The sequence below is a fragment of the Apium graveolens genome, chromosome 4 (assembly GCF_009905375.1).
Source record: "Apium graveolens cultivar Ventura chromosome 4, ASM990537v1, whole genome shotgun sequence".
Classification (NCBI taxonomy): domain Eukaryota; kingdom Viridiplantae; phylum Streptophyta; class Magnoliopsida; order Apiales; family Apiaceae; genus Apium; species Apium graveolens.
In genome coordinates, this window is record NC_133650.1 from 41,348,715 (window position 1) to 41,376,059 (window position 27,345).

Consider the following 27,345-nt stretch of genomic DNA (forward strand, 5'->3'; position numbering starts at 1 on the left):
CCGAAATATCAATCTCACACTTTGGACAAAATTGATTCACAGGAATCTTCTCTTGGTTCGCAATTACCACATTTACTACCTCACTCATAACCATTTTATCACATTGGAGCTTATCAACAAAAGATTCTGATATGAAAGATCTTGTTGCTCCCGAATCAATCAATACTTTAGCTTTGACATTATTGTGTAAAAGTGTTCCTGCTATCACCTCCGAATTCTGTACAGCATCCTTCATCTTCAAATCAAATGTCCTTGCTGTTGCTTGTGGGGTTGGTGTAGGTGGTGGAGGTAATGCCAATACCTCAGCTGGCACACTTGCACTGGTACTTGCCACGTTCATCAGAGCTTTGACTGGTCCAGTTGCCTTACACTCCCTAGCCATGTGTCCAGTCTTCCCACACTTGTAGCACGTAACTCCTGGCTTCGGCATCTTGCACTCATTTTCCAAATGTCCCTTCTGATTGCACCTATAACAGGTCATGCTCAGCTTATTGCGTACTCCGGGGTGCCTTCTTCCACAGTGCTTGCATTCCGGTCTCTGGAACCTGTTTTCTCCAACTTGCCCTTGGCTTGCCTGGTTGTTCCCTTTTGATTCTTGCCTTTTGCCCAAATTTCCCTTCTTTTGAAAATTTCCGCCCTTCTGGAAACCAATCCTCTTTATATTCCGATCTTGCGAACTTCCGGCTTCAGACTTTTCTCCATAAAATGGAACCTTCCTTTTCTTGTTATCCCTCTCTTTCCTTGACTGCATCCCATTATTCTAAATCAGAGTAGCTTTCTGTACTCCTCCCGCATAAGTTTCAAGCTCAAACATAGCCACCCTATCTCTGATCCAAGGCTCCAATCCTTGCTGAAATTTCTTTGCTTTTTCCTCCTCAATGCTGGTATACTTTGTCACAAACCTTGACAACTCAGTGAACTTCTTCTCATACTCCAATACAGTCATATTCCCTTGCTTCAACTCAAGAAATTTTAGCTCCATCTGATTCTGCATGTACTTAGGGTAATACTTGTCTAGAAATAACTTCTTAAATCTCTCCCAAGAAACCTGCTGAGTGACTTCCATAGCCTTTACTGATTCCCACCAATAGATGACTTCTCCCTTCAAGAAGTAAGTTGTATACGGCGTCTTCTGATCATCTCCTAACTGTACCAACTCAAAAGCCCTTTCCATCTCCTTGATCCATGTGTTAGCTATCACTGGATCACTTGTATCATGAAATACAGGTGGATTCATATTCTGAAAAGCCTTGAAAGTGACAATTTGTCTAGGTGGTACTGGTGGTTCAGGTGGTTGGTGTGGCTCACGGTTATCTTGGTTTTCAATTCGTTGTTGAAGAGTTAGTTGTTGTTGAGCTATAGCATTGGTTTGTTGTTGCAAAGTTTCCAGTAGTCGAAGAATATTTGGGTCTGTGGTGGAGGTGGTGGTTGGGTTCTTCTTTTTGGGAGGCATGATCCTGAAATAAGAGTTGTGTCAAAACAGATATGAATGATAAAATGATTCGAGGGTATCGCATGGCATTCTCATTTACATATGGGGTCAAGTTTCCAAATTAAGCAGATATGATGATAAAAACATAAAATAACAGTTGAGAGCAAATGGAACAATAGCGCATAATTATTGAAATTTTAAAGGTCACAGTACATAGGATTGGGATAAAGTCTGATTCTAGGAATAACAGGCTTATTTAAAGAAAACAATGGAAACAACTGGGGATTCCATAGAGTCTGATAGTACAACAACATGAAAGGTAAATGGAAAGAACTAAGGTTCCACTCCATCTGAACGGGGCTTGGTAGTCTTTTCCTCTCGAAGCGTCTTCACAATGCTCTGGAGCTCATCCGCCACCATCTGAATGACATACTGGCTGGTACGGTCCCGGTGTGCTGGCATCTCCTCAAGCTTAGTGTTGACGTACCGGAACCAAGGTCTCAAGTCTCGCAGTCATCTGCTCCTTGGGCTTCCCTTCGTAGTTTCGGCTGTCCGGATACACGTTCTTCAGTCGGTCTATCAGTCGGTCGTACTTGCCCTGAAGCATGTCGAACTCGCGCCTCAACTCAGCATACACGGAGAAATCAATAATGTCGTCCGACCCAGAGGATGACGAGGAATGCGCCCTTTGCTGACAACCAATAAGAGGAGTATTAATAATAATTTACTTAACCTACTCTCTCGCATAATATCTATAACCTACACACAAATCCTATAACCTATTTGGGCTGTCCAGGGACTCTAAACCGTAGCTCTGATACCAAAACCTGTCACACCCCCCAACTTAAACAGCAAAATAAATATAGCTATTACATCATTTTAATGAAGAATACACAACCAAATCCAAGATCTTACAGTTTAGGGTTTGGAACAGCCCAACACTACCAACTATTACATCTGATTACAAATACCGAGTCCTCACACAGCTATTATTACTTATTCTACCTGAGCTCGAACATAAGCATCAGCATCACAGGTCTTACGGGCAGTCTGCTTGAATCTAACCATAGCTGCTAGCTGTAATATCAGGGTAAAGCAAGGAGTGAGCCAAATGCTCAACAAGTGCTAACAGTACGACACAAAACATAAATTGAGATATACTTTTAAGAATGACAATGGAAAGATATAGCTAATGATAACGAGAGATAAAACTATGTGAGATGGCATCATTTTGCTTGCATCAAAACAATTTTAAAATCAAGTCCTAATCAAAATCATTTTATGACGCTACGGATTATAGCCGGTGATCAGCCGCGAAGTAATCCCGAACCTTGCTGGGTTCTAAAACATTAACGGGAATCCCTAGGCAACTTTTAAGCCTAATATAAGTGTGGAAAGGACTCGCGTCTCAGTCCAGACCCACTATTCAAAGAAAACATTTATCCCCCTTTGGGACTGAAAACCCACATTTTATTTATTTCAAAAAAAAAACTGATGCCGAATTATAACAAAGTCTCTTTTAAAAGTAAACATTTTTATCAAGGGATTATAGATCAACTCAAAACACGGGAAATATGGTACTAAATCTCAGAGCCATAATTCACAAAACTAATCTCTATTAGGGTAACTGAATGGTTTTCATGTATCAAAGTTTGGACAAGGGAATTTAGTGAGGCTATTGGATATCATGAAAGGAAGTGCCAAATTGGGCTTAAAGTAATGGTTTCTCATCAAGGTTCAAGTGCTGGATCATCAAGAATGTAGGCTCCATGAATACTAAGGGTGTTAAGGTATGAAGAAATGATTTTTAGCTCAGGATATATCAGAATTGACAAGCTTTAGGATAAGAAAGAGGGTATCAATCAATGAGGAATCATGTTGGTAAGTTTCTGACTATCAAAGTTCAAGGTAAGGTTCTATAGGGGTTCAAGTATCAGGATGAGATATCAATACTTAGGAATCATCAGCATGTTAATCAAGAGGATCAATCATGTAATATAACAACTCTTTATTTTATCATGGCATTTAACTATCATGAAAAGACTTTTGAACGACTTGCAATACATTCTCGAGGGTTCATGGCATTTCTATATAATTCAATGATAAGCGAGAGATACGCTTGATTTAAACATATCAAAATGACTCAGGATGATTGCATCGATATATATGAACTGTTTATAGTAAATATGAAGGTCAAGTTGAATCACTTGCCTTGAGATAGGCTGGTCTGGTCTGACTGGTAGGAGCAACAACTGGAGCTTCACTCGACCTTTATGGCAAGTTTTCCCTCATCTTGAGATCCTACATAAATAATAATAATCCTCATTATAATATATTCTTACCATCTTAACCTATTTACAACCCGAAATTAAACATGGATAGCACTTAGGCCTATACGCACCTAATTTATATCCACCTTTATATTTCAAATGTACACACGTAGCCACATAATCACATATCATATATTAATATCAAATAACACCATATATACCATAATGCAACACTAGGCTTGGATGATCTCGACTCACCACTTAAGTCACTTGGTCGCTAAACTAGACAAAGTCTTCAAATTTTGGCTCCCTAACTCGATGTGCCTTTCCTAAATTATCCAAAACCTATTGACCCTCACTTGTGCCTTTTACTCTACTGACCTTATACCATCTTACAACTATGGTGGTCGACCTAATACTCACTTCTAAGTGTTCTAAAACTATGTGATAAGTGATAGTGCTCACTGGTGCAAATTTCAGAATGACAACTATAGTTTATTGAGTGCATTAGGCACTCTTAAACTACAAGTTTTCCTTCAAAACTTTTACACAAGACTCTCCTGACCTAAGGGCATCTCACAAGCTTGATGTGGCTCAAGGGCCTGGCTTGGGCCTTCTTGGGCCTAAGCTAAAAGTCCAAGGTTCCCCTGCTTTTCTGGGCAGAAAACGCCCTGACTTGAATTAACTTGTGACACATGGTTCTAACTCATATCCTATGAAATATGGTTGGAAAAACTTCTCTGACACTCCCTCTAACTAAGGCCCAATTAGGCCTAATGAGGGCCTACCCATGACATGGTCAAATCTCCCTATTTCTAAGTTGCAACAAAACTATCCCCTGCAAACCTCCAACCAACTCCTAAAACCTTTTGTATACTCCCAATACTAACTTCTGGTGGCTTGGGCCTCAAAGTGCACATCAATGACATGGTCAAAACTCACTCTAAATCTCAGGGTACTAAACTGATTTTCTGCAGAAATTATAACTCTCATTTTCCAAGGTTTTGACTTGACAAACTCAACTAACAACAACTCAATACTTAAACCAAGACTTATACATGGTAATCTACTGAACTAACTCCCTTATTCTCAAAATAACCTTGGGTGAGATCATCCATGCCCAAAAACAACAATATGCAACTAAATATATAACATGCAACTCATGGAAAGCACATAACAAGATTTCGGCTAGGCATAAAGTTTTAAATGCTTGCAAAATCGACTTGCACCTAATACTCATCCTTAGTAATAATGAAATATAACTTCTTTTAAGTATTAATAAGAAATTTATCATGGAAACAGTCTATTTTAAGCACACCTATTTCGCATTATAGATTTTTAAACATAACAACATGATTTCGAAAAGAATAGCATGCAAAACATGGTTGATCATCATTTTAATGTCTTAAAACTAGCATGCATGGCTAAAAATAAATATATAATGAAATTTCAGTATCATGCAAAGGATTTTAAAGCATGATATCTTCATAAAACACTTAGTTAGCACATATACATAATATATCTCATAGAGAGCTCTTGAATTCACAAGAATCAAGAGTTTCTCTTTGGAGATCACATAAGAACTACACATGCATCCATGGAACTTCAACTTCCAAGTCTCAAAACACTTGGAAAGGATATAAGATGAATGTAGGTAAAAGATTTACACTTGGGAAGATGAAGAATGAATTGAAAAATGGAAGGGGGTGGGGGATTTGGCCTTCGGCCGAGAGCAAGGTGGGAGGGGGAAACGAGAGAAAATTTATGGTGTGTTGGAGTGTGGAATGAGTGGAATGATTTCTCCCACTTTGATTTTTTTGTTTTATGCTTTTTGGTTGACAAATAATGAGTGGACGTGAGAACTTACAAAAATGTCATTTAGCTAAAGTTAGGCCATTTTGCATGCAAGGCTAATGTAGTAATTTGGTAATAATCAAATGAGTTAGTGGGGTTGGAAAAGCCTTATTTGCCCTTTGAGAGAATAGAAGGGTGATTTTGCATGCAAGGTCTCTTATGTAATTTGATAAATATGACAACTAAAATTTATAATGATTTATTTTTATAAAATAAAATACAAGTTCAAAAATTATAAAATTTATACCATAAAATAACTTGGATTTTTAGAGACTTTATAAAATCATTTTCAAAATTTCTGAACAAAATACCTTTTAAAAGAAAATTTTTCCAAAGCTTAGAATATTCCTTATAAATCAAAAATAAAGAAATAAAATAAACTCTTGCTTTGAAAAAATCATATACTACACAAAGCAAATTTATAATGCAGAAATTTTCACTCACACAAATGTACAATCATTGAATATATTTTCATTTTGCTTTAATATTATACCAAATCCATAAATAATATTACACAAAGATACCGGTCATAACAGGTCAGCTTTGTAAAATCTGTGCTTAGCATCTATTGTTAAATTGGATCCATTCAAGAAAAAATTTTAGTTTGTATTAGACCTTGTTAAATGTAATGTCATCAACTAGTATGTATTAGATCTCAAACTGTGTAGTTTGTTACTTAGACCTAGAAATAGACAAAGATTGTATTAGTATTAGAATTTGTACCAAAAGACTAGATTGTATTAGTGACAGTTCTTGTAATTTGAGAATGCAGAATTATGTATTCTAGATTGTAAGACACTAAGGCCTTGTTCTTATGCATCAAGATATACTCTAGACTGAAAAAGAATAAAATTGGCTTAATATAAGTTGTCTAAAGTTACATGCAATCTTTCAAAATGAAATAAACTTGCTAAATCTTAATTAACTGATCTTTAAATATAAGTTCAAACAGGCGGCTAAATCACACGATCATGAAATTATTCTTATAAAAACTGTTTTGACTACAATCTTTGGTAATCAAATTTAAAAGGGATCAACTACTAATAGATATAATTAGTATTGGCTATTAAACATTACATCCTATCTTTTAAATCAACCCATGCATGCTTAAAACAATTCTTCTATTTTGATCTGCTAAACGGACTATATCTCAACAGTATTACATTAATTTGTTTCTTTCAATACATGCAAAAACAATCAACAATATCATACATATAATTCCTACTTGATCAAAATACATGTACTTGACTAGATCTATGATCCAATTGTCATGCTTACCTAGTCAATACTTTTAGATAAAACTCTTCCTCATAAATATATATACACTCTTTTTGGCATATACCAAACAAAAAGGGAAGATAAATTATGATCAATTTGAACAAGTGTAAGAGATTTTGACCCCTAATTTCTAATTTTTAGAAAATTGATATCTTTTTGATATACAAGAATCTATCTGCGCTTCTATTATTGTATGATACATCTAACAAAGTATTTTGCACGATCTCAAGAAAGCAATTTAATCTCTAAGTACATAAATGCTTTATGTGCAAAATATTTTTCAAAAATTCATGCATACACCAAGGGGAAGCACACACTATTAATTTTATGTTTGTTTGGCAAACACCAAAAAGGGGAAGATTGAAAGGATATCTTCGATATATTATTTATTTTGGTATTTGTACGATTAAACATTAAATTAAGAACACGTAGATCCTCTCCATTAGGACATGAATTTAATTGATCCAAATCAGAGTCAAAAAGTTAAACTAGCAAAATCATGTTTTTTAAACAGATAAAAGAGATATTCCATTCTTGCAAAATATCAAAACTATATCTTTATGGAATATATCTCTAAGGAAATATGATAAAAGAAGAAACATCAAGATATGATATTTTTTAGATCTGTGTTGCAACAGGAATATAACAACAAGCTCGAATAAGGAATATTACAGAAATATTCTTTAGAGGTCTCGTGCTATATCAAAAATATTTAACTCTTCACTCCAAAATATATCTCTACATATATTAAAAGATTTTTTATTCAATAATTATTAATATTCAAGGTTGGAATATTAATATCCTGTTCTGCAACTCATTTATGAATACTTACAGTAATTTTCTCCCGTTGTGTAAAATCAGCATTTCTCGGAGAAAATTATTCAAAAATACTCAAAAACATCTCCTATCATCCAAATATATTTTATATATTAGGAAAAATATTTTAAGTATTTATACAAGTCAAAACTTTGGTCAAAAGATCCATCTCCTTTATTTCAAGACCAACGATATTTTTATTTGGAAGAAAGGCTGACTAAACAGTTTCATTTTTAGATAAAATACTTCCACATGCTATAATGACTTAAAATTTGGTATGGATCAATTAAATGGTATTTTCTACGTATGGTAAAAATTTCGTAGCATTCAGAGAATTTTTATCCGGGCACAAAAATCAAAGCAGTTGGTCCCACAGTTGACCACGTATGACCTAGTTACCATTGACTAAAGTTGACCAAAACTTGCAGGACATAATTTTATAATATTTAGGTAATTATCATATTTTTTATGATATTTATTTAAGAGTTTTTGGGGTGGTCATAATTAATGGTGTTTAATCCTTAATTAAGGTAATTAAAGAATGATTAAAAGAAAAGGAAAATATATATTTAATATATATATATCAGCTGAGATTTGAATGAATACTAGCTTGTTCTTTCTTCCCACTTGCAAAAAAACACAACCTACTTGCCATGTCATCAATCCATGTGATACACTCCATTCACCATTCATTCCTTCTCAAATCTCAATAATTCAATTCACCCAACTTCTCCTATAAATAAACCCCAACCCCAACCCATTTTATTTAAGCAAAAGAGCCACAAAGTTGCTGAGTTTTTTTCAAGAAGTGCTTCTCTTCATCTCTTTCATATTCTATACACATACTTCTTCTCAAAAACCTTCTCCCTCTTCTATATACATACATATATACAAGGTTTTTGAAATCCAAGCTTAGCTTCACCCAACCAAGCTTTATCCCACCAAGTGAGCTCATCCACTATCACTTTCCGGCCTCCCGAAGGGCTGCCCAAGTTCGACCAAAGTGTCAAAATCCGGTCGAACCTCCGACAAATTTTTTCCGGCGAACTTTTCTGACCGTTTTTCAAAAGTGGTTAGTTTTAGCTTCTTATTTGAGTCCTTTTTATTAGAGCTTTGTAATTAATTTATCTACTTCATCTTAAGCTCTAATACAAGATCTCTTATAAATAAAGTTCTCAATAGAACTAAGATTCGAACTCGGAATTCGAATAAGTACTTGATCTTCACATAAATCATCTCAAAAAGAAGATCTATAAACAAAAGTACTTTATCTCCAAAGGGGATATTATATTTGACCCACGCTCACGAGTTAGCCAATTATTTTTATTATTGGATCTTGGATAACATTATTCGTGCACATAAAATATTACGAAGTAAAGTTTTAATCCCTTCTAACATCTCTAGTGTTCCGGGGAATTATAACTCGATCTATAAACACTTCGTAATTTGTCAAATATCAAAAGGGATTAAGTTCACGAGTTAGCCAATTACTTGCACTTTATTTAATTGTATCTTGGCTAACCATTTCGTGCACATAAATTATTATCAAGCAAAGTTTTAATCCCTTCTAACATCTTTAGTGTTACGGGGGATTATAACTCGATCTATAAACACTTTGTAATCATCCGTTAAAATTAAGGACGAATCAAATCCAGGAGTTAGCCAATTAATTTACGCTATTTAATTGGATCTTGGCTAACACATATCGTGTATATAAACAATTATGAGTCATATCGTATAAGCCCCTTCTAACATCTTTCAGTGTTCCGTGGGGTTATACTATGATATCTATAAAATACTCATAATTATTCATCCAAACTTCGAAAGCACAATCTTAAGCTAATTACTTGCACTTATTTAATTGGATCTTGGCTAAGACTTATAAATCTTATAAACGTGCTTGAAGTTAAAAGAGTATACTTTGACCTTATAATCGTCAATATACAAGTATACCTTAAAACCTTAAGTTGATATACTTAAACGTAAATTACAACTCCGAGGTTGTAATTAAAGTATTCTTTGATCCATAAATACTTAATCGAAAGAAGAAGAATACTAAAGAAGTCATAAGCCATAAATGCTTAATATAAAAAGGGACTTCTCATATTACTCCACAACTTTATTAAATTTATAAAGGAGTAATTATAAATATACTTGACCATAATGTATTATTCTAAGTCAAGTATAATTAATTAGTTTTAACATTCTTATTTGGATATTATACTACTTGTGGGCTAGTATAGTAACATACGAGTTCAAAAGAAATCTTTTCCTACTTGTTTTATTTCGTGGGTTGTCTTATTAGTTTTGTAGTGAGGTGAAGTGACGTGAGGTGATTCTCGTTCTAAGACCCAAGTCCTAGACGTATTAACGGGGAGTTAGTAGTCTTCGCGCCGTGAAGAAGAGGAAAGACCCAAGACCGGATCACTAAGATCCAAGACTGGAAAAAGCTAAGGAAGCCAAGTCCATACAAAGGCTCTACAACAACTTTGAAGAAATAGCGGGGAGTTATTGTCTAAGATAAGTTGTGTAGGTAATACATTTATTTTGAGGCGGTGACCCTTGTGTTACGCACCAAGATAAATACTTGTAAAGGGTGTAAAGGATTCTCCGCCTACTAAAGGAGCGAGTTTATAATAAGGGAAAATCCCGAGGTTACGCATCTATTAGAGGTTGCGCCATCGCGAACCAGGATAAAATCACCGTGTGGTATTTTCTTTCCTTGCACTTTATTTTCTGCACATATAAACTGCATAACCACTCGGTAAAGTTTTAAAAAGGGATAAAATATTTTTAAAATGCCACAACAAATTTTAAATTGGTAATTAAGCTATTCAACCCCCCTTCTAGCTTAAAATAGCCCACTTACGGGACTTTACACCTCTCCTTTCATTAATTTCTATGGATTCATCTATGAAACTTCACGCTCATTCTATATATATACTTTAAATCATATGCATGTGTGTATTTGTGCTTGCATGCGAGTGTGTGTATGTGCAATGGGCTCGGTTTTGAGCCGAGTGTCGAGTGTTTGTTTCTTTCGAATGCTTGATTGCATTTTCTATCAATTTCTGTGAAGATTGAGCCTTACATGCGTGTGTTGTTGTGTTTTTGAAAGTTAATCGGAGGTTTTAAAGTTGGAAACCCCCGAATGGGGGCCCCACCGTGAAGCCACCGCCACCGGTGATGAACTCCGGTGAACCGGTGGTGAGTGATGATATAATAACTGAGCTCTCGTATTCATAAACCTATTTTCGATGTTGCATGTGGTGTTTTAATTGAAAATCGAATGGGATTTGTTATTTCAAAAGTTATTAAGTTGATTCTTGTTGATTTAAATTGTTGCGAATGTTTGTTCTTGGATAATATTCGGAATTAGATTAGTTCATGGTCGAAAGAATCGAATTAAAAGTTGCATGTGTTTTTTTTCTTGAAACCCTAGTGGTTCTTGATCAATTTTGATGATGTAAATGGTTTATTGTTGATTGATTGTAGAGATTATTGAATAAATAGATTGAGTTGTGGTTTAAGAATCCCGAATGATGCATGCATGTCTTGATTATTGGAAATTTCGAGTGATTGTTGCTTGTTCTTAAGACATTAAGTCGAACTATGTGTTCAAATGAATGATCAACCAGGTTTAGGTGTTAATTTGTGATTTAATGAATTATAGAGTTGGGTTTAGATGAAGTATCAAATACATGTTAAGTTATAGCTTTGCATGAAAAGATTTGAACCCTATAAGAACCCTGTAAGAACCTTTATGAACCCCTTGCGTAATAATCCTTCATCCCTTTGTAATCTTATTTATGATGATCCTTAGCATTGCTATGATTCCCAAACTTGTGTACCTTTTGATCATTTGATAAATATCCCTAGCATTGAACTTTGCTTATCTTTGATTCATTCACTTTCTTTGAATTCTTGAAATTTAACTTAAGAATGAGTTTCAACTTGAAAGAGTATGAATGATTTAATATTCTCGGTAATGATAAAATGAATTTAGTAAAACCTTTATTTTCCAACACAAGGTTTTCCAAACGAATTCCTGATGGATTGGATTTGAGACGTAAGAGACTAGTGGGACTAGTCCAGTCATATAAGAGGTTAGCGGGGCTAGTCCGATTTAAGGCTAAAATTATGCCATAGGTACCTTAAAGACCAGATGGAGGTCGGTACGGGCTGATCACCCGTATTATTATAAATTGAAATTTAAATTAGTCCAATAAAGGGTTCCATAATTATTTAAAGAGGAATTGAATTCCTTATTCAATAATTGATTCTTTAAAAATGAAATGGCTTATGATGTTTTAAAAAGAGTTGATTGTGATATTGATTAACATTCAGCTCGTGAACCCTGATTCTTATTCTGATATTGTTATCAATTATATAATTGATTCCCAAAGATGAATAGATTCGCGCTTTCCATTTGAAAGATCATTTGAGATCATGTCAATGATTTGTGATGAATGTCGGCTTTCACCCTATCTTGGCTTTGTTTCCTGAAAGCCCCAAAGTCTTTCTTCATATCCCTTTCATAGCCCAAAGACAGAAATCTGCCACCTAGAGATGTTAAAGTAGAATGCCCTGAAAACAGTAATGGTATATTGTGGATTTTGTATCGTAGAACTGTTATATTGTTACTTGCTGAGTTTTATACTCATATGTTTTACTTTGATCTAACCATGGCAATTAAGCAAGAGGATGGCCAGACTTAGGCGCACTGCTCGTAAGAGCGTATCTGGTGGTCCATACCGTGTTTTAGGCTTCTAGATGCCAGAGCAGGTAGTACAGGTTATGTGTGAGCAAGCGCTTAGTCAGAATTTGAAAAGATACAATGGGGTATTCCGTCAGTTTCAAATCGGAATCGACTATGTAAATTTGGTTTTATTTTGGGTTGTAATTTATATATTATGATTAGTAGTTGTAATCTTGTCTCAAACTTTATCCTGTTTGATACTGTTAGTAGTTAATCGGGGTTTATGCATATTTTATGATAGTTTATTATTGTGTGGGTCCTCATTTCCTAACCCCGAGATTGAGGGTGTCACAAGTTGATATCAGAGCTATAGGATCTAGTCCCTGAGACAAGTTAGGATAAAAAGGGGTATTTTGGGTATATATACCTATATCGCGAGAGTGGTCGACTCATATAGAGTTGAGTTAGACTATTAGGTATAGTCTAGGAAAGTGTATATAAGCTAAAGTGGCAACTAGAGTTAGGGTATGAGTTATTTAGAAGTTTTATTTAACCCCAATGTTGTTTTTTGGTTATTGTTTTATGTTTTCTCTCAGGGTCCCAGTAGTAGTAGTGATTTCGATTCAGAGATTAGTTTGACCAGTACCCTAGTGGACCCCATTCCACCCTCTTTAGAGGAGCCTGTGTATGTTAGTTCAGATCCAGAGGAGGATCCATTTGAGAGTAGTGAGATTTTAATGCATATATCACCCTTGAGGCCAGAGTAAGAGACCCCAACCCCTGAGCCAGAGTCTGAGATGTCTAAGATTGTGCCTGTCAGTGTTGGTGGAAACTTAGCCCAGGATCGAGACTTTGTTTACTCCCATATTACTGAGTTGGGAGCTTTGGTGGATAGGCTAGCTCGAGAGTCTAGGTAGAGCACTTCAGTTATGGAGGATGAGTGGACAATTCGGCTTAAGATGGTGGAGCAGGTTGCCTAGAGGAGATTGGATGAGGGACCATACACTAGTGATGCTGATGCTGAGGCCCGGAGGCTGCATAAGATCGTTCGCTAGATGTTAGTTGTGTTGAGAGAGATTCCGGATGATTAGATGATAGTGTTGGTCAGGTGGGACATTTGGTGGGGCCTGTAGTTATTGCTTTTCAATGCCGGTAGGCTTTGGGATACTTGGTCAGATGCTGGGATCCCTTTTTCATTTGTTGTATTGTATCTCAGGACTTTGTAGTAGTAGTTGTTAGAAGTTAAGGGTAGATAGGGGGATGTTTTCCAGTTTTTCCTTTGTTTAGCCCTGCTATTTTATTATACCTTATTCCAGAACTTGTCTTAATCAGACTTTTATCTATGTACCTTTGGTTATTGGATCAATCATATATCCTGTTTCCTATTGTGTACCCTGAAATCTTTATAACTATTTTGTATACCATATTTCTATGCAACCATGTTTTAAATTTCGTAAAATCGTACCCTAAGCCATGAGAAAACAACACTGATATGAGAAATTATATAGTAATAGAATTGCATGTGCAAAATTGGGTAAAACTTAAAACCCGCAAAAGTGATTTCGTAGTAACATGTTGTTATACATATCAATGCCATGCTATCGTATTGCTAAATAATTGCTCAATTAGGTTTGTAAGAAGTGGCCAACTCACCAGATCTCCAAGAAGAAAAAAATTCAAACCCAAGACCCAGAACTGAACCAAGATACCACTATGATGAGTCGAGTTGCTCAGCTTTTGCAACAACCCATAGCCCCTAAAGTAGGTAACTTCAAACACTTTCAATATGTTCATCCCCCAGAGTTTATAGGTTTGCGCGACCCAATAAAAGCTCAGTCGTGGTTAAGAGAAATGGAGAAAGCATTTGAGTTAGCAGAAGTTAAGGATGAAAAGATAGCTCAGTACGCGAGTTATTACCTTAAAGACAAGGCGAGTTTCTGGTGGGAATCTTCAAAGGCTTTGCTTGAAGGAATGGATTTATCGTGGGAAAGATTTACTGAAATGATTCTGGAGAAGTATTTGCCAAGCTATGCAAGATCAGTTAGAGATGAAGTTTTTGGACCTTAAACAGGAGGATATGTCAGTAGCAGAATATGAGGTAAAATTTTCAGAGTTGTCTAGATTTGTTCCGGAGTATGTGAATACGGAGGCGAAGAAGGCCAAAAGGTTCCAGCAGGGACTTAGGCCATGGATTCGAAGTCAAGTGGCACTGTTGGAGATCAAGAACTATGCCGCGCTAGTGTAAAAGGCATTGATAGTGGAGGGAGAGCGTGAAGCTACAAAAAGAGAAAACAAAGCTAGGAAAAGGAAGTTTGAGAGCTCGGAGCAAGAGCAAGGAAGTTTAAAATTCAGAGCAAAGTTTGGAAAGAATGGATGAGGTAAAAACCAAAAGTTAGTAGACCTCAGATTCAAGAGTGCAAAGTTTGTGGGAAGAGACACCCGGGAAGGTGTAACAAGTTGGATGTAACCTGTTTCAAGTGTAACCAGAAAGGGCATTACTCATCAGAATGCCTAAATGGAGCAAAAAAGCCTAACTTAACCTGTTTCAAATATGGAAAGGTGGGCCATATGGCCAGAAACTGCAAGGAGCCTATTCAAAAGGCCAATGCTTTTAGGATTGCTGGACCGCCGCCTCTCCCAGCACCAACAACTCAACCCAGAGCTAGAACCTTCAACATGACAATGAAAGATGTTGTGCAAGATGTGGATGTGGTGGCAGGTATGCTTGTTATTAACTCAGTGGAAGTAAAAGTATTAATGGATTCTGGAGTAACTAGATCTTTTAATTCTGAAAGTATTCTTGATAGACTAAATTGTGTTGCCTGCCCTCTTGAACCCAATCTGGTTATAGAAGTAGCAAATCAAGAGAGAATTCCTGCTAATAGGATTTGTCCTACTTGCAATTTGGTTATAGAAGGTCGGCACATTTCTGCTGACTTAATTCCTTTTAAGTTAGGATAATTTGATGTTATATTAGGAATGGATTGGTTGTCAAACCACGAGGCACAAATAGAGTGTAAAATCAAGAAGGTGAAGTTGAAGACCAGGGATGGTGCTGAAGTGTTATTCAAGGGGAAAAGGCAAGAGAAGAAGTTTTTAATGGCTATACAAATAAAAAGACTGTTACGACAGGGATGCGAAGCTTATTTGGCTCACGTCAAAGATATAGAGAAAGAATCCGTAAGTATTGAGGATATTCCGCTAGTAAGAGATTTTCTCGACGTGTTTCCAGATGAATTACCTGGACTACCTCCAGATAGAGAGATTGAGTTTACAATTGATTTGACTCCTGGAACGGAACCAATATCGAAAGCTCCCTATCGAATGAGGCCAGTCGTGATAAAGGAATTAGCAGCACAGTTACAAGAATTGTTGGATAAAGGAGTTATACACCCGATTATCTCCGTGGGGTGCACCGGTATTATTTGTAAAAAAGAAGGATGGAAGTATGAGGTTTTGTATTGATTATCGTTAATTGAATAAATTGACGATTAAGAATAAGTACCCTCTACCGCGAATCGACGACTTATTTGATCAGTTAAAAGGAGCTACTAGTTTCTCCAAGATTGATTTGAGGTCTGGGTATCATCAGCTGAAGATTAAAGTGGAAGATATACCCAAGACGGCATTTCGAACAAGATATGGACACCATGAGTTTTTGGTAATGGCGTTTGGTTTGACAAACGCGCCAGCCGCATTTATGGATCTTATGAACAGAGTGTTCAAGCAATATATGGATAAGTTCGTTATAGTGTTTATCGATGATATATTGATATATTCCAAGATGGAGGAAGACCATATGGAGCATTTGAGGATTCTCTTAGAAATCGTGAGAAAAGAAAAGTTATATGTCAAGTTTTCAAAGTGTGAGTTTTGGTTAAAGAAAGTACAATTTCTTGGACATGTAGTCAATAAAGAAGGAATCAAAGTAGATCCAGCCAAGATAGAAGCTGTGATGAATTGGGAAAGACCCAAGACTCTTACGGAGGTTAGAAGTTTTCTAGGATTAGCCGGATACTATAGAAGGTTTGTGCAATATTTCTCTAAGATTGTTGTTCCATTGACTAAGTTGATAAGGAAGAACGAGAAGTTTGTATGGACGGATAAGTGCGAGGAAAGCTTTCAAGAATTGAAGAAGAGATTGGTAACTGCCCCAGTGTTAGTGTTACCAGATGAGAAAGGAGGGTTTGTGATCTTTAGCGATGCTTCGTATAAAGGACTATGATGTGTATTAATGTAACACGGGAAAGTAATAACGTATGCATCAAGGAAGCTAAAGCCACATGAACAGAAGTATCCCACGCATGATTTAGAATTGGCAGCAATTGTGTTTGCCCTTAAAATTTGGAGACATTACTTATATGGGGAAAAGTGTGAGATCTATACAGATCATTAGAGTTTAAAGTATATTTTCACTTAGAAGGAGTTGAATATGAGATAAAGAAGATGGTTAGAAGTGATAAAAGATTACGACTGTGCAATAAATTATCATCCTGGAAAGGCGAATGTTGTAGCAGATGCTTTAAGTTGCAAGGAAAGATTGAATATGTTAACTTTGTTAGAGGAATTAATCAAGGACTTTAAAAAGATGTAAATAGAGGTGCAGACTCCAGGATTTGGAGGTGAAGCAATGTATGCGATATTATTTCAACCCGAAATTTTGGAAAAGATTTGATGTTGTCAAGAACAGGTAATGAACCGCGAGAAAGATAAGTTGTTAGGAGAGGAAATTAAAGCTTAAAAGGATGAAAAAGGAATATATCATGTTAACTCACGTATTTGGATACCTAACATTGTGGAGCTAAAGCACGAGATTTTGCGTGAAGCGCATAACTCAAGATTTTCAATTCACCCTGGAAGTACGAAAATGTACAAAGACTTAAAAGAGAGCTATTGGTGGCCAAACATGAAAAAGGAAATCACGGAATGGATAAGTAAGTATTATACATGTCAAAGAGTAAAAGCGGAACATCAGAGACCGAGTGGATTGCTTCAACCACTAGACATACCAGAATGGAAACGGGAACATATCGTGATGGATTTCGTAGTAGGATTGCCAAATACCAAGTCTAATCATGATGCGATTTAGGTAGTAATCGATCGATTGACAAAATCAGCGCATTTCTTGCCGATAAATGAAAGATTTTCGTTAGAAAAGTTGGTCAAAGTGTATCTGGATGAGATTGTGATGCGTCATGGAGTTCCAGTATCTATCATGTCCGATAGAGACCCGAGATTTGACTCAAGATTTCAGCGATAATTTCATGATCATTTGGGAACTAAGCTGAAAATGAGTACGGCATATCATCCGTAAACTGACGGACAAAGTGAAAGGACAATTCAGACGATCGAGGATATGTTGCGAACCTATGTAATAGATTTTAAAGGAAATTGGGACAAACATTTGGCATTGATTGAGTTTTCCTACAACAATAGTTATCTCGCAAGTATTGGCATGCCGCCTTATGAAGTGTTGTATGGAAGAAAATGTGAATCCCCTACATATTGGGATGAGGTTGGTAAGTGCAAACTAATTGGCCCATAACTAGTTCAACAAATGAAAGAGAACGTGGAAATGATTCGTAAAAGATTAATTGCTACTCAATATCGACAAATAAAGTACGCGAAACGAGAACGAAATGATATGCAATTCGAGCCTAGAGACAAAGTCTTGTTAAAGATATCTTCCTGGAAAGGTTTATCCAGATTCGGAAAGAAAGGGAATTTGAGTCCTAGGTATATTGGACCATTCGAAGTACTACGACAAGTTGGAAAGGTGGCTTATGAAATAGCGTTACCCACGCAAATGCAACATCTTCATAATGTATTCCACGTATCTCTTCTAAAGAAATATAATGATGATGCAAGCCATGTGATCGAATTGGAACCAGTGGAAATTCAACCAGACTTGTCTTATGTGGAACAACCAGTTCGAATCTTAGATCGAAAAGAGAGGACACTTAGAAATAAAGTTGTACCTCTAGTTAGAGTATTGTGGAAAAATCCATTAGTGAAAGAGTCAACTTGGGAATTAGAAAGTGAAATGCAAGAAAACTATCCCCATCTATTTGCATTGACTAGATTCTGGAGACGGAATCCTTTTAAGGGGGTAGATTGTAACGACTGGGAATTTCGCGACGTAATTAAGTGAATAAAGTGTGATTATGTGGTGTAATTATAATTTATGTGATTTAATAAAATGATTAAATGAACTTTTTTGGTTAATTTTCTGTATTGTATATTAGTAATTGGGAACGTAAAATGATGCGTTCCAGTTTGATGAGTCAGCTTAGGGGATAAGCTGTGTTGTCAGGCCATCAGGTAGAACGAGACCCATTTTAAAAGAGAATAAAAGTACTTAAATGTGAACTATATGTTGTTATATGAAATGGAAATGTTTCATTAAGTCTTTCGGTGACGTGTTAGTTGGTATAAAGGATTTATCGTGAAGCGTAAATAAAACGCTCAGCGTCGGGTCGTCAAGCAGAACGTAACCTGTTACGTGAAAAGGGGAATAATAATACAAAGGGAAATTTTGTGATCCGATATGAGTTTTGATGTGTGGATATATGTTTTTGCTTATTTGTATGTATGATTACGTGATCTGTTGATTTTTTAAAATGATTTAAGGGATTTATTTGATTTAAAATGAGGTTTATTGAACCTTTATGCATTTTTATAAAATTACCCGAATACGGTCAAGGAGTGAAATTTTTTTATTATCTTCAAAATAGTCCTAGAGACTTTCTAAAAATGATAGACGAATTTATTTCATGATCGGTGCATTTTAAAATGGTTTTATGGAGTTAAAATGCTATTTTCAGCATAATCGTGTAAAATCCGTATAAATCAACCGTTCGCTCAAAAATTATTTGAAAAATATGGCTGAAAAGCTAATTTCGATATCTACGCTCTAAAATTATCATTCGTTACATTCCCATCTTTTCTGAGAGAGTTACTTCGTGTTTAAATTCATTTTCTTTAGATTGAAAATAAGAGAAAAGAAAAAAGAAAAATTAAAGTATGGTATAATAACCATACTACCCTTTCCAAACTAATATATATACTCCCTCCCCTCCCCTTTCTTTTTCTTTCACCTGGCCTCACTCTCTCTCTTCTCTCACTTTCTCTCATCTCTCTCTTTTCTCTCTTAACTCTCGAAACTCTCTCTCTCTCTCTCTCTTCTTTTCTCTCGGTACAATCCTCTTCTTTTATTATTTTCTATAGATTCGTCCATGAAACTTCATGCTTATTCTATATATACTTTAAATCATATGCATGTGTGTATTTCTTCTTGCATGCGAGTGTATGTATGTGCGATGGGCTCGATTTTGAGCCGAGTGTCGAGTGTTTGTTTCTTTCGAATGCTTGATTGCAATTTCTGTAAATTTCCATGAAGATTGAGCCTTTCATGCGTTTGTTGATGTGTTTTTGAAAGTTAATCGGAGGTTTTAAGGTTGGAAAACCCCCGAATTGGGGCACCACCGTGAAGCCACCACCACCGGTGATGAACTCCGGTGAACCGGTGGTGAGTGATGATGTAATAACTGAGCCCTCATATTCATAAACCTATTTTCGATGTTTGCATGTGGTGTTTTAATTGAAAACCAAATGGGATTTGATATTTCAAAAGTTATTAAGTTGATTCTTGTTGGTTTAAATGGTTGTGAATGTTTGTTCTTGGATAATATTGAGAAATTAGATTAGTTCATGGTCAAAGGAATCATATTAAAAGTTGCATGTATTGTTTTGCTTAAAACCTGAGTGGTTCTTGATCATTAAATTGATTTTGATGATGTAAATGGTTTGTTGTTGATTGATTGTAGAGATTATTGAATAAATAGATTGAGTTGTGGTTTAAGAATCCTAAATGATGCATGCATGTCTTGATTTTTGGAAATTTCGAGTGATTCTTGCTTGTTCTTAAGACATTATGTCGAACTATGTGTTCAAATAAATGATCAACCATGTTTAGGTGTTAATTTGTGATTAAATGAATTATAGAGTTGGTTTTGGATGAAGTATCAAATGCATGTTAAGTTATAGCTTTGCATGAAAATATTTGAGCTAAAAATGATGTAAAAGGATGAGCAAAGGCTTGATCTCAAATTTATATGTGATTTTATTAATTGCATGTCGTTGCTTGATGTTTGATTGTGTTTTATGTTAAAGCCGAATGGAGGATAGATATAAAAGTGATTAATTTGATTTCAATACCTTGATAAGTGATTGCATGTGAAATTTCTAAGAGATATGTGATTTATTTGTTTGTTTTGTTCGAATTAAATGATGAAAAAGGAAGGATTGAGTCGTCTTCATATAAGGTTATATAATTGATATGATAGCTCAGGTATAAAGTTTGAAATACAAGGATTTAATGTTATATGTCATATTTGCATCACAATACGTGAATCGAAGTCTATTTGGTTAAAGTATACGGGTTTTGGTATACACGTGATGTGTGTTTATAATTGAGTAAATATATTCTTAGGGTTTCTCGATAAGGGTTAAGCGTTAAGCATTCTGGAAACGTCGAGTGGGAATCTAATTAAGGTTTTGATTTATGGATTGTAGATTCGGAGCGTGAGGGAATTCAGGCTAGGAAAGGGAAAAGTGTACTAGGTGGCAGTAGTTCAAACTCTGTGAAACAGGAAAGTGAATTCAGGAAAGTAACTCTATTTACTTGTGTAAATTGTTATACAGAGGATATTGTTCATGCCATGATAGAGTATTGAATTGTTATAGCGTTTGTACACCTATTATTGATTCTTGAGAAACCCTATCATTTTCCTTGTGAACCTGTTACTAATATGATTATTGTTCAAACATTATAGTAACCTCTTTATTCATATCCTGATCAGCTATTAATACCTTGAATTCTTGTAAACCCTATAAGAACCTTTATGAACCCCTTGCATAATAATCCTTCATCCCTTTGTAATCTTATCCATGATGATCCTTAGCACTGCTATGATTCCCTAACTTGTGTACCTTGTGATCATTTGATCAAGATCCCTAGCATTGAACTTTGCTAATCTTTGATTCATTCACTTTCCTTGAATTCTTGAAATTTAACTTAAGAATGAGTTTCGACTTGAAAGAGTCTGAATGATTTCATATTCTCGATAATGATAAAATGAATTTAGTAAAACCTTTCTTTTCCAACACAAGGTTTTCCAAACGAATTCCTGATGGATTGGATTTGAGACGAAAGAGACTAGTGAGAGTAGTCCAGTCATATAAGAGGCTAGCGGGGCTAGTACGATTTAAGGCTGGAATTATGCCATAGGTACCTTAAAGACCAGATGGAGGTCGGTACGGGTTGATCACCCGTATTATTATGAATTGAAAGTTAAAGTAGTCCAATCAAGGGTTCTATAATTATTTAAAGAGGAATTGAATTCCTTATTCAGTAATTGATTCTTTGAAAATAAAATGGCTTATAATGTTTTGAAAAGAGTTGATTGCTTGTGAACACTGATTCTTATTCTGATATTGTTATCAATCATATAATTGATTCCCAAAGATGAACATATTCTCGCTTTCCATTTGAAAGATCATTTGAAATCCTGTTAATGATTTGTGATGAATATTGGCTTTCACCCTATCTTGAGCTTTGTTTCCTGAAAGCCCCAAAGCCTTTCTTCATAACCCTTTCATAGCCCAAAGACAGAAATCTGCCACCTAGAGATGTTAAAGTAGAATGATTTAGAAACAATAATGGTATATTGTGGATTTTGTATCGTAGAACTATTATATAGTTACTGTTAAGTCCCAATGTGTTTGTAGAAGGGGGGTTGAATACAAACAATACCGAATAATCGAATTAAATGTGGAATAAAAATATGAAACAAAATTCAAGTTAAATAAGAATATTATTAAACTTGAAAGGTGTTACAACAACTGTATCGATTACAAGGAATTAATCTCAAATTAATTATCACAAATTTAGAATAAATTTGACATGAACTTTTTCTATTTTTGCAATAATTAGAATCAAATGCTAAACGCGATTTGAGATTAAGTTCTAGGGATTTTGATCCGCTAGATTGTTACACAAGAACAAGAGAATGATTTCTAGTTGATTGGATTTAACATTACAAACTAGAAATTTTGATCTTGAATTAGCAGATAAGATGAAATATTTGGCTGCTTTTTCTCTCTGTATGTTCTTGACTTCTTTTCTGTTGGATTGATTTTGAATGGCTGCTTCTTTTTCTTTTTAATTCATTCAACAGAATTGAGTTGAACTGGAATGACAATCCTGAGCTCAGCAAGACTTTCGGTATGACAATCAAATGAACTAGCGAGACTATCAGAATGAACTAGCAAGACAATCCTCCTCCTAGTGTAACTTTCGGTGAGACTATTATTTGTACTAGCATGACTTTCGGTATGACTATCAATTGTCATACCGATTGTCATATTAGTACAATCAGATTGTCTTGTTGAATTTAAATAGATTTTAATCCAATTTAAATTCTGAAAATCCTTAATATTAATTCTGAATTAATTAATCAATTAATTCAATTAATCAATAAATTAATCTTTGCAGATATAATTTATTTTCTTAATTAAATTATATGACTTAATTAATTAAATGAGAATTAATACTAATCTTGAGCATCAACCATTCTTTTGAAAATCTTCTGAAAATCACTGTCAATTATGAATCAATTCCACCACTTCAATGTTGACACTCGATGTACTATCTGGTTCATGAGTGACTAACTTTCGTGACGTTTCTACATGTCTTGACTTTGACACTTTGATTTTTTTCAGATTAAATCCTTGTAATTATTTGATACCCTGACGAGATCTCTGTCACTTGATTAAACCCACACTCTTGATTCATATCACTGAGGTATGATCAATTTCTTGAACTTCTTCCAGTGAATAAATTCCTCAAGTCTGTAGATGAACCTTGTTTCTGAATCCTTTGACAAATATTACTTTGCGAGATCTCTTTGACGGTAGATCCACTATTTACTTGTTACATTCTTATTTGAGTTTAGTTGAACCCTCGAATATACAGATAGGCTATGACATATGACTTACAATCTCCCCCTATTTGTTTGTTAGACAATAACACACAAATACCTAGAGGATAACTCAACTAACAAATAAGAAAAAGATATAAACTGAAATGCAAAGTAAATAGTAGAAAAGTTTCTGGAAGACATTTAACATTTTCCAGATTCCAAGTAGATGTTCCTCTAGACTGAACATATCTTCAAGTAGTTTCATCTTCATTTGTACAACCACATTTCCTGTTGAGAAGCCCATATCTCTCTTGCTTCCCCCCCTATAAGAATCAACTGATTAAAGAAGATCACCTTCGTTTACCACCTCTCCCGTACAATAGGATCCGCAGATAAAAGCCAATGGTACTCCCTTAACAGCTTCTTCCCTTACTAGAAAATCACCTTGTGTTTACCACCTCTCCCGTACAATAGGATCCGTAGTTACAAACAACAATGGTGTGGTGTAGTGTACATATGATCTTTTTCTTCCTCCCTGCTATTTCTCCCCCTTAGTTGAGGAATCCTCCAAACTATTACTTAAGCTTTTATCTCCCCCTTAAAGAAGGAATGTCTGCCATCGTCTGAAGGAGTTCTCATATTTCACTTGGTTGGAAAAGAAATAACAAGAAGTTTCTCTTTCTTCCTCACTGTGAGTGTGTGATTCTGTTTAGTGTACCTCACATGTGTTTCACTCTTCTCTCCACTCGTGTTTACACTCATTCTCACAAGTGTATCACTCCTCTCATAGCTCCAAATATCAGCTGTACCTGCAAGGAAAATCACCTTAGCCATCCTTAAGGAGGTCACAGGTGGTGCAATGGGAGTTCATAAATCCCCATCCTTGTTAAACTCGTCAGATGAATCTGAGTCATAATCTACAAGTTGCTAGTTTCCCTTTTAGGGTTCCAGATTTGAATTCTGGGAAGGTAAACAATGATCCAAAGAATTTAGCATAAAGATCAAGGTTCCCTTCTAATGTCTGTGGAGACATTTCCTTGTGACTCATCAGGTAATATCTGAATCATTGTCAACAAGTTGCCGATCTGCACCTATGTCAGATTCACTATCCGCAGATACATCCAGGGGATTTAAGCCTGGGGAGTTAGACACTAACCATTGACATATGGCTTTTCGATCAGTATCCTCTCCTAACACCTGTAAAGGCAATTGGTCCATTAACAAACCTTCAACAATCGAATCTGACCTTAAAATGGTCGAAACTCTTATTTCCGTCAACTCATCCTTTGTGTGTGTAACCTTTCCTTGTGCATTAAGAATTGTTTATATTTGAGGTGGTGACACTACATAGGATACCTTGGCCGACAGGCAAATTTCAATAGACGCACCCTGTTGAGAGAATGAATCTAGTAACTGTTTTTGTGCCTTTTCAACCATTACATCTTTTTGAGAAGATGTATGGGGGTTAGCAGTTGTCTCGGTTTAAATACTACTCATCTATGTAGGAGACAGAGCTACTGGGTTGACTACAGAACCTTCCTTATGTGGTGCACTAAGGCACTATCTCCCTCACGCTCATTCATACTACATTTAGTGGTAAGAGAGTGTTGGTTGGTTCTGTTTCTGTGTTTGTCTTTACAATCTGGGATAGAAGTTATGGGTTTTCAACCTCATGATTGTCAATGAAAGAAAGTCATTGGAGACTGAAACTGTATCACAGAACATATGGCAATATAGAGAGAAAATGATTTACAATAGTGATTTCAAAAGATTTTACATGAAATAAGAAATCACTAATGTAGAAAGAAGTTTGAGTTCAATGATAGCATTATCAATATACCACTGCACATATAAAACAATATGATTGTGCCTAGTGATAAGAGAGTTAAAAACATGACGACTCTACTAGTTCATATTAAACAATAACTTTAGTTAGAGTGCCATACCATGTCCTTGACGATTGCTTGAGTAGTACACTAGTTCATACCAACCTGAAGTGAGATTGTGAAGAAGAGATTGCATAGTCCAATAGATCTGCAACTGCAAAGTCCATGAACTGAGGTGCACTGACTTCCTCTTTTGACTCACCAACCAGGAGTACACTTGTACACATCTTACTAGAGTCCAATTCCAAGTGTAATGTGCATCAGGTGCCCGATATGTCGTAATATTCTCAAGTCTCGTCACTGGTGCTATATGTTAGATACTGCTTCCTGATAATAACCTAGCACAATATACAAAATTTCACTGATAACATATCCAGCTTGCAAATAGCCATATCCCTCAGATAAACCTTTGCTGTTATCTCCAAAGGTAACCAGGGGGCCAGCTTTCTCAGTCCACATTTAATAGCAGGGCTCCATCTCCGGTCATATGTCTTGATGATCCACTGTCAAGAATCCACACTTCCGGTTTCACTTGTTTTAATGCCCTGCAACACAAATGGATTAACCCTTCTTCGGAACCCAAACTTGGTTGGGCCCGACATACTTGTAGAACTGTCCTTTGTCAGGCAAAAAAACATTTTTAATTTTAATTGTCTCAACTTTCTCAATGACTGAACATTTGACCTTATAAACAGCCTTAACAAATTTCTATTTAAGCTTAGGTACAAATGTCTCCTTTCTAGCCTTAGAAGGACTAGCAGTCTTAGACCTATCATGCTTTTTGTTATTCACATGCTGACGAGGAGTAGTCTTATCATTAGAAACATGCTTACCATTAAAATAAGCATACATCATATTAAAAGCACAAGACATACAATTAGAAACACAACATGCTTTATGAGAGATATTAACAGCAGGCAATTTATGCATGGTAGACATGGCATTTTTGTTATCCAACTCATGTGTGTCTGAGTTAGTCTCAGTTGCTTTTACAACTTTGACTGGAACTTTTGACACACTTGACTTGGAAATAACCTTCTCATTAGCATGATCTTCAGCACGTATTTCTTCCTGAATAACAGAAGAGGTCGCATCAAATGGTTCAGCAATTGATGGTTTATGGAGGGGTTCATCAACACCCTTAAGCACATGTGGTACTTCCCTCCCTTTAGCACAGACACGAGGAGGGGAGTTTATGCCTAATTCTCCAATAGCAGCATTGTAATCATAACCTATTCCAGATGTTTGATTAACAGCTTGCTTACTGTAGAACTCTTTAGCCTTCGAACAAGAATTGAAGTAGGCTCTAACCTTAGTCTCAAGACCGGTGATCTTGTCTTTGAGAATAGTTTCGAGTTTTCTGTAACAGTCAACTCTATTCTCTAGAAAAGATACTTGTTCTTTTAATTTGTCTTGATTAATATGCACAAGTCTTAATTCATTGACCTCTTTCTCAAGGTCTTTGATCCGTAAACTTAACAGTTCATTATCACGACATGCATTATCTAAGTTGCCTCTTAGATGATAAACCATTTCAGCATCAGAAAGTTTTACCTCTATTCTTGACGATGAAGCATTTCCATCAATAGCCATAAGAGCAAGATTTCCTTCTTCTTCATCTTCACTATCAGTATCATCCCAGCTTCTTCCCTTTGCCAGATAAGCCCTTTCAGAGTTCTTTCTTACTTGCTTTGGCTTCCTACATTCTGTGGCAAAGTGTCCCAACTCATTGCAGTTATAGCATCCAATGGTGCTCCGATCAACCATCCCTATTTTGTATCCACCACTGCTGGTGTTAGATGATGAAGATCCACCTTTTTGGAATTTGTTGTAGTTGGACTTGTACTTAAGCTTGGGATTCCTCTTGAATCTGACATGGGAGAAACTCTTGACAATTTGGGCCATTGACTCATCTTTCAATTGCTCCAGCTCTTCCAAGGAATAAAAATCATCACTTGATTGATTTGTAGTAGGAGGATCATATTCTGCTACTAACATATTTTCCTCAGCCTTGAAACACTGTACCATTCTCTCCAATTGTTGAGATTGCTGTTGTTGTTGACCTTCAGCTACAAGAACAGTAGATGTGCTAACCATTCTATCTTTCCCGTAGACTTCCTTTTGCTGA